This window comes from Neofelis nebulosa, chromosome 3 (assembly GCF_028018385.1).
Source record: "Neofelis nebulosa isolate mNeoNeb1 chromosome 3, mNeoNeb1.pri, whole genome shotgun sequence".
Taxonomy (NCBI): Eukaryota; Metazoa; Chordata; class Mammalia; order Carnivora; family Felidae; genus Neofelis; species Neofelis nebulosa.
The window spans coordinates 19708551-19722332 of record NC_080784.1 but is presented as its reverse complement, the minus strand read 5'-3'; the positions used below and the strand labels follow the sequence as shown (position 1 = coordinate 19722332).

The 13782-nt window shown below is 36.6% G+C and overlaps 1 long non-coding RNA gene across 3 annotated transcripts in view; it reads right to left on the bottom strand.

Annotated features, from left to right (window-relative positions):
• The window catches only part of LOC131506437 (uncharacterized), a 136075-nt gene that overhangs the window by 40488 nt on the left and 81805 nt on the right, over positions 1–13782 (bottom strand). For 2 of the 3 annotated variants that reach the window (XR_009258938.1, XR_009258937.1), the window contains exon 1: positions 3371–3471. The exons of the other annotated variant lie outside the window; for it this stretch is intronic. This is a non-coding gene — a long non-coding RNA (uncharacterized LOC131506437). Of the gene's footprint in view, positions 1–3370; positions 3472–13782 lie in introns of those variants that run through there. 3 annotated transcript variants of the gene reach the window in all.

The following is a 13782-nucleotide window of genomic DNA, read 5'->3' as shown; positions in this document are numbered from 1 at the left end:
CAAATCACTACTTGTCTGTAAAGTCATCTTCTATATGGCCTAGATTTAATAAGTATTTTAAGCCACCAATACAACCTTTAGTTGACTATATTCTATTCAGTAAACAACAAAATAGAAGTTGTCCTTCATTTCTAAGACCTGGACACTTCCATTCTCTGAGGCCAGTTTCTTGATGTCATTAGATCACCTATTCTAATATAACTTTACTTAGGACTTGCTTAGACTCTTTGATTCTGATTTTTGCATTGACTCACCTATACTCAATATTTATTTTTCAAAAATTATACCATCTGTCAAGCCCTGTGCTGAGCACAAGATTAGAACAGTGAACAAAATAAACATAAAACCTTCCCTTAGAGCTTAGACTTTTTGAGAACCTGGACAGTTACAGGCAATGCTATACATGTTATGACAATAAAGTACAAACTGCTATTGGATACTATGGGCACACACATGTAAGGGTTTCTTAGCTTAAACTTAAGGATAAGGAAACTTCCTGAGCATATCATCCATGATGAAGATCCAAAGATGAATAGAAATGGCCCAAGTGAAGCACTGATTATGAGTAGAAGGGAAGAATGTTCTAGACAGAAGTCCTTGATATAGGAGATAACATGAAGTAATCAGGGTGACTAGAACCTATGTGTATATGTGTATGAGTTTGAAACTAGAATAAGGGTAGACAGGAAGCTTGAAGATGTCAAGGGTAATAAGTCTATAGAAACAATACATAATATATAGAATTTTATGAATTTTGACCTATTTTTTAGAATCAGCTACTTTAAAAATACCTAATTTGGAAAGAAGAGTTCAGCATATTTACATATTTATATATGTATATGTATATGTGTCTGTACACACACATGTATACTCAGTTTCTTTAGTTATACTGGCTGGTTTGGGAAGGGTATAAATTTTCAAAGGAAAAGAAATTAAGACAAATCACACACACACACAAAAACCTTTGAGTCCTGAAGATGCTATAAAACATGACCCTACTTTTCCCCTCAAGAAGACCGTTTGCCCATAGAGACTAGTCCCCCATGAATGAGCATGGGGAGTCATGTCTATGGGACACTGCCACTGCTCCCTGCCATTCTCTGACCCAGCTCTTTCCCACCGCCTCCATCTCCCCTTAATTGTTTCTACTCCTCTGCTTACCATGAAAGGACATACTTCCTAGTAATATAATAGAAATCCCAGTTAAATTTGGTAAATATGAGATCAGAGGGGTCCTCTAATCATCAGTTGAGTCCAGAGAAAGAGCAGCCCGTCTGATACCCCAGAAATTACAAAGTAAGATGTCCGTATTCTGTGTTAAAGCTCTCTCACCCAAAGTTCATGGGGATCTGTATGTGGTGGCCTAAGGCTTCTAGAGGACTGGCTAAATAGCCAAATACTTCTGTTTACCAACAAGGGACGAAGAACAGCTGAAGGAGCTATACAGGCAGAGAAGAGAGGGTTCAGTGGTAGTCAGGGAATCCAAATGAGAAGATGCATAGCTCTGCAGACAACAATGTGCAGGGATGATCATGACCAAGGGCAAGAGGTTCCTTCACATCATAGACTTGACATAGAGAATGCTTCCAAGAATCTAGGTTTCACCCTGGAGAAAGAGGGTACCCAAAGTGTCAGAGAAAACTCTTAATGAATGAATGTGTCTGCTACCTAATGAAATGAGATTCTCAAAATAAAAATTACATACAGCTATAGAAGAAATAGACACTTTTTCACCCATAAGATTTGTCTTGGGAACTATGCATGCCATACCACGAAGCTTTGGCTGGCCCCTTCACTCTTTCTAACAAAGACCCCTTCCTATTGAAGGAAAAAAGGAAGAAAGACTATAGAAGAGATGCATAAACATTCTCCTGCCACATAAAGACAATTTTGATGAATGAGAGTGACTATTTTTTGTGACAATTATTGTGTATGTTTCTGAATAAAAAAGCATATCTTGACTACCCTGACGTTAGAAAAAATATATATATCACATGCCCCCACACATATTTTCTTAACTCACACAAGGACAGAATACAAATGCCCATGAATAAACTTACTGTTTTACTAATGACTTTTAAAAAAAGTCTTGAGAAAAATTAAGACCCTCCATTTTATTTTAATTTCTGCTAATTATTTGGATTTCACCATTGGATCTAGTTTCTATATTAAACTTGAAGCCAAAAAGTCATCCTTAGTTCTACTGACAGCTTTTTCTGGAGTTTCATTATTGTTTTGAAGAATATTTTTTACATATGTTATCAGAATCTGAGTGAAAGTATTGATGTACTGTTATGAAATATTCAAACTAAATATACATTATTTAAACTATTTGAATTAAATGTTTGCAAAAGAATGTTTAAATGATATTTGCTTTAATAAAGATTGATTTTAACAAAAACATATGTTAGAAGTTGAAAGACCATTCTAGTCTTTTCTTAAAGACAATTAAATTGAATATCACATTTTTTTGAAAGAAAACATTGGCAAAATTGAATTAACTGTGAAAATGGCAAGCCTCCTGAAATTAATATTATGGAGACTCACAAAGAAAGAAACAAGAAAATGCACAGTGGTTATTATACACGTACAAATTATGATACAGAATTGTGTTCAGTTTCCTAATTCAAATTATGTTCAATTTCCTGTTCCTTATTTGTTTCCACTTCTGGATAGAAACAATGGAGTACATCACAAGTATAAGCTAAATTTGTTTTGCCAGTGATGCTTGGCAAACAATTGCCTTAGTGATCATTGTGGCTGATCAATTTAATTAGATGTCAGAATCAATGCACCATAGGTGAATGAGGTGAATTGTAACCATGCAAATCTGTTTTTTTTTTTATTTTTATCTAAGGCAAAGATACACTGAACTTGGGTTTCATTGTTTTAGCTTTCCATGATTTAAGAAGACCATCAGAGGATATGTCTCTATTTAAAATATACAGTTCTGCAGTGCCTACAGATTATAAATGACATCTGAAGCTTTTAAAGATTTAGCTCTGAATTATCAGGTGTATAATCCAAGCCCATGTGGAACTTTCCCTTATAGAACCCCTCAGAGCTAAGTGAAGGGGTTGTATCCCTATAAGGGATACAAGGGGGTTCTATAATATGTGAGTGATATTTGCCAGCATGATTAAGCTGGGATCGTATAGAGAAGTTAGAGCCTGGAAATATAATGGATGGACTCCAGCCACAACCTATCTAATATAAGCACACAGTTCCAGATAGCACCAGGGTCAGTAAGTCAAACTGATTAATGGGCATCAGCAGCTCAGAAGCAGAGGCAGCTCAAAGACAATAAATCTTACACTATAGCCAAGATCTAGGCAGCAGTTTTGAAGAAGACAGGGAGGCAAATACGTACCACAATGACCACAACTGTGAAAAATATAACAATCTGGACTTGTCTGGACAGACAAGTTGGACAAGTCTGTGTATTCTAGGGACAAGTATACGAAATATCGAAGACCCCTAAAAGAAATTAGGAAAACATTTAATGAGAACACAGCAAGTGTTCAACTTGGCAAAGACAGTTTAGGTTCTTAAGTAAATGTATTTTCCCTTTTAAACATATTTTTTTTATTTTTTTATTTTTATTTTTTAACGTTTATTTATTTTTGAGACAGAGAGAGACAGAGCATGAATGGGGGAGGGGCAGAGAGAGAGGGAGACACAGAATTGGAAGCAGGCTCCAGGCTCTGAGCCGTCAGCCCAGAGCCCGACGCGGGGCTCAAACTCACGGACTGCGAGATCATGACCTGAGCTGAAGTCGGACGCTTCACCGACTGAGCCGCCCAGGCGCCCCAAATATGTATTTTATAAAAACACAGATGTACCACAGACAAATATAAGGATGTGACCAAAAATAGTATTGGTTAATCTAATTCCAGAGCACAGACTTTTCTCTGAGAAACTAAAAACAAAACAAAACAAAACAAAAAATTCCACACACAACTTTTTTTGAAAAGGTATTATTATTTTAAAATACCAAATACAGATTATATCCTGAAGGGAAATGAGCTATTCCTCTTTCAATCTTGAGGGAGAAAAAAATTTTCAGAAATGAGAGTCTTTTTTGAAAAATGACATACCTAATGTTCAGTTATACAACACACATACACATCAGCTAATTGCTTTTATTTCTATCTTTCATTCTCCAAATACTATGATCATCATGATGATCCATTTGGGAAAAGATCATCTTCACTTTTATTACATTCTGAACAGGGATTTGCAGATTTCACTTGATATCCTAGATACTGAAATCAGAAGATGTAACCTTTTAGTGAAATATGATCTGGCTGATAAGCCAGAACCCAATATTCAGCGCTAAACTGAAAAACTTCAAGACTGTATATAAGGACTTCTGGGAAGATGGCGGAGTAGGATGAGCCTAAGCTCACCTCATCTCACAAACACCTGGAGAACACTACCTCAGTGAAACTAACCCAGAAGACGATCTGAAGACCGGCAGAACAGACTTCCCACAGTTAATCACAGACAGGAGACCACAGAGAAAATAGTAGGAGGGGCGGAGACAGTCAGGAACCAAACTCCCAGTGAGACCTCAAATGGGAGGGGCACCACAAGCATGGAAAGGGAAAGGAGCAGACCCCACACCAGGCATCCCCGGCACAGAGAACCTGCTCTGGGAAGATGAGTCCCCAGAGTATTTAGTTTGAAAATCATCAGGGCTTCACTTTATGAGTTTTGACAATTAGTGGGGCTTAACCCCAGATACTTTAAAAATCAGTGGGCTTAGCCTGGAAGAGTCAGAGGGCAATAAGAAACTGAGTTCACACTGTTAAAGACATCATGACAACCAACCCCCTGGAAGATACAGCATCGAAGCAGCAGTTTGAGAAAAGCACTTGGGGTATACATGAAGGAGGTTTATTTACTAATCTCAGAACACATGGTGGGATTACAGATGTTGAGAAAACCTGTCTAAGAACAAAAGAGCAGGCAGGCACCTCTCCCCCACCCCCTATCCGAGACATCTGGACACCTGCAGGAACGGCGCAAACACCCTCCACCTAACTTGCTAACACTGTGCACACCACCCCTGCATTCTCCTTCAGATCTACTCCATCCAAACTAGTCCACTTGACAGAAGTCACTCCAAAGTGGCTTAGGCCCATCTCCTCCTGCAAGCAGCCCAGCAGGGACTGCCATCACTCTAGTGACAACTGCCCTGGAGAGAGGGAAAGATAACAACATATACCAGTGCAACTGAAGCCCCAACAGGTAGAGCGGGGGTAGGCATTTGGTCTGACTGCGGGTCCCACCCACTCTTAGGGGAAAGCACGGAAAGAGAGCCCTGAAGGGTGGGGTGACTGAAGCTCCAGCAGAAAAAAAAGGGTGCAAGGTCTGGTCTGACTGCTGGCTCTGCCTACCAATAAAAACCTCTCAGGAGACAAGGCTGGGAGAGCACCAATAGCTTGGTATGACTGCAGCTTGGGCAGACTGGCCTGGGGCTGGCATCTGCTGCGACCGCTGACACTACCTACTGTCATACCGCAGCAGCCCCAGACTGGCCCCTTAACAGCACAGGGACCAAACCCTGCTCGGTGGACCAGCAACAAACAAAGTGGGCCATTCCAGGCTACAGGCCAAAACACAATTGTGGCTCATCAACAACAATGGGGTGCACACAACACACATAGCAGACATAGCTGAAGGGTGTGGTTCTGGTGAACAGGGGACATTATGCAATAGAGCATCACAGGACTTCTTCATAAACCAATACTTTGAAGATCAGGAGATGTAGGTGACTTTGCTAATACATAAACACAGACTCAGACAAAAAGAGGAGATAGAGGAAAATGTCCCCAGTAAAAGAAAAGGATAAAAGCACAGCACAACTGCTAAATGAAACAGAAAAAAAAAAAAAAAAAAAAAAGCAATATGCCTGGTAAAGAATTCAAAGTAATGGTCATAAAGAGACTCACTGGACTTGATAAAAGAGTTGAGGATCTCAGTGAGATCTTCAGCAAAGAGCTGCAAATGCAGAAAAAATCAGAGATGAATACCTCAATAACGGAAATGTATAAAAAAAAGATACTAGAGGGAATAAATAGCAAATTATAGGAGGCAGAAGAACATATCAGTGAGCTGGAAGACAGAATAACAGAAAATAAGCAGGCTGAATAGCAAAAAGAAAAAAGAATAATAAAAAGTGAGAATAGGTTAAAGGGAAGTCAGCAACATCATCACACATAATAATGTTTGCATTATTTGGATTCCAGAAGGAGAAGACAGTGAGAAGAGGGCGTAAAATTTGTTTGAAGAAATAATCACTGAAAACTTCTAATCTGGGCACTGATACAGACATCCAGATCCAGAAAGCAAAGGGAATCCCCAACAAAATCAGCCCAAGGATTTTCACAGCAAAATACAGAATAATTATGTAATATTATTTTAATTAAAATGACAAAATGTAATGACAGAGAATTTTATTTTTTTAATTTTTTTTTTTAACATTTATTTATTTTTGAGACAGGGAGAGACAGCATGAATGGGGGAGGGTCAGAGAGAGAGGGAGACACAGAATCTGAAACAGGCTCCAGGCTCTGAGCTATCAGCACAGAGCCTGACGCGGGGCTCGAACTCACAGACCAGGAGATCATGACCTAAGCCGGAGTCGGATGCTTAACCGACTGAGCCACTCAGGCGCCCCTGTGATAGAGAATTTTAAAAGCAAAAGAAAATAAAACAGTTTCACAGCCCCATAATGCTATGAGTTGATTTCACAGAAGACACTTTGTAGGAAGGCAGTGGCATAATATATTCATAGTACTAGAAGTCAAAAACAAAACCAAAAATACTGCAACCAAGAATATTCTACCCACCAAGGCTGTCATTCAGAGTATAGGAAGAAATAAAGAATTCACCAAACAAAAGTTGAAGAAGCAGTTTGTCACCATTAAACCAGCCTTACAAGAAATCATTAAAGGGAATTCTTTCAGTGGAAAGATAAAACCATAATTAAGAGTAAGAAAATTATGAAAAGGAAACATTTGAAAGATAAATTCACACATAACAAACAGGTATATTATTTATACACCTAGTATATAGTATAAAGGCTAAAGCACAAAAGGAGTAAAATCAATTACATCCATAAAAATCAGTTAAGGAATTTATAAAAATAAAAAGATACAAAGAATGACAAATACATAAAAGTCACGGGAGAGTAAAAATTTAGGGTTTTCATAATGGGTTCAAATTTAAGGGACTATTCACTTAATATAGACTGCCATATGCATAACACATTATATATGAACCTACCAGTAACCACAAATAAAAAACCTGCAATAGAGACACAAAAAATGAAGAGAAAAAATCCTGGCATATCACTAAAAAAAAAAGCCATCCACAAGGGAAGAGAGCAAGAGAAGAAAGGAACGATAGGAACTACAAAAACAACCATATAACATAAATAACAAAAAAGCAACAAGCCCATACCTATCGATCATTACTTTGAATGTAAATGGAGTAAATGCTCCAGTCAAAAGACATAGGGTGAATGATTGGATAAAAAAGCAAGACTGATCTATATGATGACTCAAAGTCTCAAATCAGACCTAAAGACACATGCAGACTGAAAATGAAGGGGTGGAAAAACATTTACCATGCAAATGAAAGTAAAAAGAAAGCTAGAGTAGCAATACTTATGTCAGACAAAATAGAATTTTAAACAGACATTGTAACAAGAAACAAAGAAAGATACCATGTAATGATAAAGGGAATAATCCAACAAGAGGATATAACAATTATAAATATTTACACAACCTGTATGGGAATGCCTAAATACATAGAGCAACTATTAACAGATATAAAGGTAGAAAATCACAGTAATACAGTGATAGCAGACTATAATACCACATTTACATCAATACATCCATGATGCATCTATCATCCAGACAGAAAATCAACAAGGAAGCTTGTTTGAATGACATATTGAACTTGATGGACCTAACAAATATATTCAGAACATTCTATCCAAAAACAGCAGAGTACACATTCTTTTCAAGTGCACATGGAACATTCTCCAGAATAGATCACATGTTAGGCCACAAAATAAGTCTAAGTTTAAAAAGACTGAAATCATATCATGCATCTTTTTAAACCACAACAGTTTGAAACTAGGAATAAATTACAAGAAAAATCTGGAAACAACACAAGTATGGGAAGGCTAAATAACATACTACTAAACAATAAATGGGTTGGGTAAGAAATCAACAAGGAAATCACAAAACAAATGAAAATAAAAACACTGGTCCAAAATCTTTGGGATGCAGCAAAATCTGTTCTAAGAAGGATGATTATAGCAATACAGGACTACCTCAGGAAGCAAGCAAAATCTCAAATAAATAACGTAACCAAACACCTAAAAGGGCTATAAAAAGAAAAAAAAAAACACATAGCTCAGAGGTAGTAGAAGAAATGACATAATAAAGATTAGGGCAAAAATAAATAAAATGGAGGAAAAAAAAAAAAAAAAGCCCAGAATAGAACAGATCAATGAAACAAGGAGCTAGTTCTTGAAAAGATGAACAAAAATGAGAAGTCTTTATCCAGACTAAACAAAAAAGGAGAGAGGACTCAAATAAAATCAGAAATGAAGCAGAAGAAATAACACTGAACACGACAGAAATACAAAGGATTTTAAGGGAATATTATGAAATATTACATGCCAACAAATTGGACAACCTAGAAGAAATAGATAAATTCCTTGAAACATGCAAACTTCCAAAACTGAATCAGGAAGAAACAGAAAATCTGAACAGACCAATTAATGGCAGAGCTTCACAGGTGAATTCTACCAAACATTTAAAGAACAGGTAATACCCAATCTTTTCAAACCATTCCAAAAAATACAAAAGGTAAGAAAGATTTCAAATTCCTTCTACAAGGAATCTACCTTGATCCTAAAACCAGATAAAAATATACAAAAGAAAAAATTACAGGCCATTATCTCTGATAAACAAAGATGCAAAATTCTTCAACAAAATATTAGCAAACTGAATCCAACAATATATTTCAAAAAATTATTCCCACATCAAGTGGGACTCATTCCAGGGATGCAAGGATGGTTCAATATTCACAAATCAATCAGCTTGATACATCACATTAACAAAAGAAGAGATGAAAACCCTGTGATCAGTAGATGCAGAGAAAGGATTTGACAAAGTAGGCCATCCATTTATGATAAAAACTATCAACAAAGTAGGTTTAGAGGGAGTATACCTCAATATGACAAATACCATGTATGAAAAACCCACAGCTAACATTGTACTCAATGGTAAAAACACTGAGAACTTTTCTTCTAAGATCAGGAACAATACAAAGATGTCCACTCTCACCAGTTTTATTCAGCAGAGTACTAGAAGTCCTAGCTGAAGCGATAAGAAAAATAAAATGAAATAAAAAGCATCCAAATTGCTAAGGAAGAAGTAAAACTTTCACTATTTGCAGATGACATGATACTCTATACAGTAAACCCTGAAGAATCCACCAAAAAGCTACTGAACTTGATAAATGAATTCAGTAAAGTCACAGGATACAAAATGAATATATAGAAATCTGTTGTATTTCTACACATAATAACAAATTAGCACAAAGAGAAATTAAGAAAATAATCTTATTTACAACTGCACCCAAAATAAAATAATTGGGATAAACTTAAACAAGGATGTGAAAGACCTGTACTCTGAAAACTATGAAACACTCATGAAGGAAATGGAAGATGATACTAACAAATGGAAAGATATTCCATGCTAACGGATTGAAAGAACAAGTATTTGTAAAATGTCCACACTGTCCAAGGCAGTCTACAGATCGTGTGCTTTACTCACTGAAATACCAACAATATTTTTCACAGAACTAGAACAAATAATTCTAAAATTTGTATGAAATCATAAAATACCAGTCAAAGGAACCTTGAAAAAGAAGAACAAAGCTAGAGGTATCACAATACCATATTTAAAGATAAATTACTAAAATTTTGTGGTTTAAACAGTATGGTACTGGCACAAAAACAGACACATTAATCAATGGAAGAGAATAGGGAGCTCCAAAATAACCCACACTTATATGGTCAATTAATTAATAACAAAGGAGACAAACTGTATAATGGAGAAAAAAGGCATTCTCTTCAACAAATGGTGCTGGGAAAAGTGAACTACCAAAACAAGAAATGAAATTGTAACAATTTCTTACATCATACACAAAAATAAACTCAATACAGATTAAAGACCTAAAAGCGAGACATGAAACCATAAAACTCCTAGAAGAAAACACAGGCAGTTATTTCTTTGATGTGAACCATACTAACATTTTCCTAGGTATATCTCCTCAGATAAGGAAAACAAATGCAAAATTAAACTATTAGGACTATACCAAAATAAAAAGTTTATGTACAGCAAGGGAAACCATCAACTACATAACAAAGTAACCTACTGAATGGGAGAAGACATTTGCAAATTATATATCCAATAATAAGAGTTTAATATCCAAAATATGTAAAGAAATTATACAACTCAATACCAAAAAAGCCCCACAAATAATAGATTAAAAAATGGGCAGAGGACCTGAAAAAAACATTTCCCCAAAGAAGACCACAGATGGCCAACAGACACATTAATAAATGCTCAACATCACTAATCATCAGGGAAATTCAAATCAAAACAACGAGATAGCCCCTCACTGTCAGAGTGGCTAAAATCAAAAAGACAAGAAATAACAAGTGTGGGTGACAATGTGGAGAAAAGGGAACCCTGGTGCACTGTCAGTGGGAATGCAGATTGGTGCAGCCACTGTGGGAAGCAGTATGGAGGTTCCTGAAAAAATTAAAAATAAAATTACCACATGTTCCAGTAATTCCACTACTGAATATTTAATCAAAGAAAACAAAAACACTAATCCGAAAAGATATATGAACTTCTATGTATTTGCAGCATTATTTATACTAGCCAAGATGTGGAAGTAACCCAAGTGTCCCCTCATAGATATATGATTAAAGATGTGGTATGGAGCACCTGGTGATTCAGTCAGTTAAGCCTCTAACTCTTGATTTTGGCTCAGGTCATGATGTCACAATTTGCGAGATCGAGCCCCGTGTCTGGCTCTGCACTGACATCGCCAGAGCTTGCTTGGGATTCTCTCTCTCCCAGTCTCTCTGCCCCTGCCCTGTTTTGCACTCTCTCTCTCTCTTTCTAAATAAACAAACAAACATTAAAAAATGTTAAAGAAGGTGTGGTATAGCTATATACAATGGAATATTATTTAGCCATAAAAAACAATGAGATCATGTCATTTTCAACAACATGGATGGACCTAGAGGGTATAATGCTGAGTAAAGTAAGTCAGAAAAACACAAATACTATATAATTTCATCTTCTCATCTTCACTCATCTGTGGAATTTAAGACACAAAATGAACAAAAAAGAAAAAAAAAAAGATAAACAAAAAAACCCCAGACAATGAAAAGCAGAACAAACTGGCAGTTGCAGGATGAGAGATGGATGAGGAGATGGGAGAAAAAGATAAAGGAGATCAAGAGTATACTTACCTAGATGAGCACGGGAGACGTATAGAATTGTTGAATCATTATATTGTACACCAGCAATTAACACTGTATGTTAACTATACTTCAATTAAAAAAAAAGATTTTATATGATGATTGATGTCTGGGAACATAGGAAAACAGGAAGCCCTGATTTCTGCCGAATCCCTAGCCCCCCTCCTAGCCTTAGACATACTGATCTATCACGTGGTTATTGGAGCTGTAGATGAGGGAAGATTTGTGGGCTCTTCCCTCAGGGAGAGTAAACTGGAAAAATAAATGAGCTAATTCTTTTTAAAAATATAAGCTGCTCCTTCTTTATTAAGAGCCATAACAGCTGAAAAGTATCTAAGCAGGATTCAGGCAGTCCTGAAATCTTTTTTCAGCATCCTAGGGAAGTGTTATCAGACTAAATATAGGAAAGCAGTACTGAATTATAGAGGATATAATCCCAGAATATCCTAGAAAACTTCAGTATGTACACAGATGATAAAATGGCCACTATTTATGAAGTGCTTCTTATCATATCAGGGACTTTAAGTACATAGCCTCATTTAATCCTTTCAACAACGCTTGGAGATAGGATCCATGTCGTACAGATAAATAAGTAAAGACAGTTTCTTACTTTATCACAGCTGGTGAGAGATGGGGCCCATTTTAATCCCACAACAATCTGATTTCAAAAAATACACTCTTTCCACAACAGACCATCTCCCTAAGGAGTTCTCTAGGCTGTTTATGGTGGGGGAAATACACTCTAATTAGAAGCAATATTTCCAGCTAAATGGTCCTAAAGCACCCAGAACTAATATTTTAAAATCGAACTAGAGAAAAATTATTTCTGTACTTTAAGACCTACCATTCTCTTTCACCTTTAAAATAATTAAGAGACATGGGCAATCAAAGAAGAGAAAACCACTCTTTTGCTTTTTAAGTTTTTAAACAATTTTTTAATGTTTATTTATTTTTGAGAGAGAGAGAGAGAGAGAGAGAGAGAGAGAGTGAGGGAGGGGCAGAGAGAGAGAGAGAGAGAGGCAGAGAGAGAGAGACAGAGAGAATCTGAACCAGGCTCTGAGCCATCAGCACAGAGCCCGATGCGGGCTCAAACCCACAGACCACGAGATCATGACCTGAGCTGAAGTCAGATGCTTCACCAACTGAGCCACCCAGGTGACCCAAGAAAACTATTCCTGCTAGCCTCACTGAAATTCAGATCAAGAGCTGCAGGCAGTGTTCTGATATGGCAGAGGCAGGTGTCATCAGACACAGAAAGATTCCAAAATGCCTTCCAGGATGGACTGCTTACTACAAAAAGCAGATTGAAGGTATGCTTTGAGCAAAGGGGTTGGTTTTGTGACGAAAACAATTTACACTGGAATTACCCAAGCCAGACAAAATGAGCGGGCAAGGGGAAGCATGATGTGAGGTTAATAACCTTAACTTGGGGTGGCCCTGAAAAGAGAAGGTGAACACACAGAATGAAGATGACAGTGGGGAGGATAGTACTGGAGGCTAACACCTGAGGAAATGGTGGTTTTAGAGTTGGACGTCAGTAATTGAAAACAATAAGATGAGGCAGTGTAACAAACGCTTTGGGAGGAAAGGGCAGACTAGTAATCGGTAAATCCCAAAATCTTAATAAACTGAGTTTATTAGATTAAGAGAAAAGTGTATAAAAGTAACTGAACTCTACAAGTTTGTCATTTTTTGGTTGAAGGTATCTATTCTACAATATATCATCTGCAAAATATCATATCTACCAGTGGAAATATATTAATTCTCTATTGATTCATTTAAAAGAGCATCGTTATATCTTCCAAACATAGTTTAATGTTAAAGTTTGGTTTGACTACTAAAATAATAGGTCAATATTACTACTCTGGAACTGGAAAAATTTTAATATTCCATCTTAGTGCATACACACACATACACAAGTTATAAATAATAAAAGTATTAAAGAGCCTCTAGAAAAAGGATGGAAGAAAAAGGGAAAATCTTACATGAAATTTTCTTTGAACTATCCCTGCTCAGATTCTGGTTAAATATCGTAGTTTGAGTACATATGTTATCTGCTCTCCCTCAAGAAAATCAACTAAAAGGAGAGCAAGGAAATTAAATATGTATAAACCCACAAGCACAAAAAAGAATGGAGAAGTGGTAATAGGAGATAAGAAGGTGAATATTTTTTATGAATTTAACGGACTGGTGGT